Raw genomic sequence first — 2056 nt, forward strand, 5'->3', positions numbered from 1 at the left:
CACTGTTATAGCAGGCTGCAGGACAGTTGCACATCATTTCAGATACTTTGAACTGAAAAGATACACAAAAAAAAATAATAATCATAATTACATGCTGGGTCTGTGGGGGCACCACAGAGAGCCCAAGGAGTGCTGAGGGGTGTGGAAGTGGGAGCCCTCTCTAGAGGGAACTAGCCCCAGCCATCACGAATATAAGTCAGTCCTCCTGGCATCAGGAAGTTTTTTAAATTTAGAAATACAAACATGCCCTCTGAAACCAAGTAGCTGGAACCCATGTTGTTTTTACAGACAACCTGAGTTCAGATCGTCTTTGTTCTTCCTGCTTAGTTTAAATGACTCTGGTACAGGCTTGTTGAGACATGCAAAAGCAACAACTCACACACACAATCGTTGTTCTCCCCAAACAACTGAGTCCTCAGCATCGTCCGATCCAGTCCAGAGATGCCCCAGTTGGGACTGCAGTAAACATAAAAGTATTTTTCTTCTGGATAAACAAAATTACAGATACAGAAAAGTGCCTTTCTATAACAAATAATAATAATAATTAAAATGAAAAATCTGGGTTTAGGAACAAATCTCTCTTCCAATAGTCCACATCAGAGTAAATTACATGAACTGAAAGTCACTAAATATTAATATTCCATAATCCTCAGCATTCAGAGGATCCAAGGAATCTAACAAAATAGTTCAGGTTGAGGCATTTGCAAAAATACAGAGGTGAAAGGCTTTCAAACTTTTCTGGACAAAAATAATAAATGGACATTAATTTCTTTAAATCTCCATTTTATAATTTTTAATTAAAATGCTGTATTTTCATTTCAGGGCTAGTGAAATATCAACAAAAGAAAGTAGTCATATCAAAACAAATTAAAGAGCTGCTTTTCTTCTCAGGATGTAATAGGTTAATTCATTTAAATAGCTGTGACACTGGCAAATAAACTTTTTGCTATAAATGATTTGCCATTATTTTTTCTTTTTGGCTACACTCACACAATAAATTAATTTCACTAGAAATGCTCCACCAGTTCAGCACAGTTATGGCAGTTTCTCTCCTTACCTGGCACACCGTCACCTGCTTAGAAATGATGCTGAAGGTGCCCAAGGAGGTGAAAAGAGATCTTTCCTTTCCTTGTTGAAGTATGACCATCAGAGGCGTAACCAATCCATCCTGTTCGGGGAATTTCATTGTTGCTGCTGTATCTTTTTTTTTCCCTCAGCTAGTCCAGAGGGGATTCATTAACATCTCCCCAGTACCTCTGACTAAGTAGGAATTGTGACCAGATTGTGAAAGCTTCTAGAAATAATCTATTTTGAAGTGTTAAGTATATAAATGCAAATTGAGTGGAAACAGCTGTTATTTACATACTCTGGATGCAGGATCCCACTCCCTGATGGATAGAAAAAAACTGCCACTGCAAGAGCATGAAGAAATTGGAAAAATATGGATTTAGTAAAAATACACGCTACGGAGCATGCTGTCAGGTGGTATAAATCAGCACAGCTTTGCAGGTTAGCCACCGTGACAACATACAGCACACCTACCAGAGAGCTTCATGCACTTCTGTGAGAAAGGGGGAGTTATGAGGACGCGAACGTGCTGAAAACAAAAGCATCTGGACAAATTTGTGTTTCAGCCTCGTATGCAAAGACGAACAGAGAGCCAGGAGTCTTCAGAAACAGTCTCACAGAACAAAGACCCCATTCACAGCAAGACTTTGCTGCAGACTTCTGTGAGCTTGAGATTGTGTTCTGGAAAAAGAAAAAAGAAAAAAAGAAAAAGAAAGCTCCTGAACAATGTAGGCAGCATATTCTACACCCGGGTGGCTAAAAAGGGAGGGCGGGAGGGAAAAGGGAGCGTAGCGTGAGAGCTCGCCCCGCCGCTGCACACTGGCTTTCTCTTTCCGCCAGCCTGGCAGAGGATCCTGCACGTCCCCCTCACCCGTCCCCTCGCCCACCTGCAGCGGGTCCTGCGGTCATGTGTCCCATCCCATCCCATCCTGTCCCATCCCATCCTGTCCTGTCCCATCCCATCCCGTCCATCCCATCCCATCCCGTC

This window comes from Aythya ferina (assembly GCF_964211825.1).
Source record: "Aythya ferina genome assembly, chromosome: 1".
Lineage (NCBI taxonomy): Eukaryota > Metazoa > Chordata > Aves > Anseriformes > Anatidae > Aythya > Aythya ferina.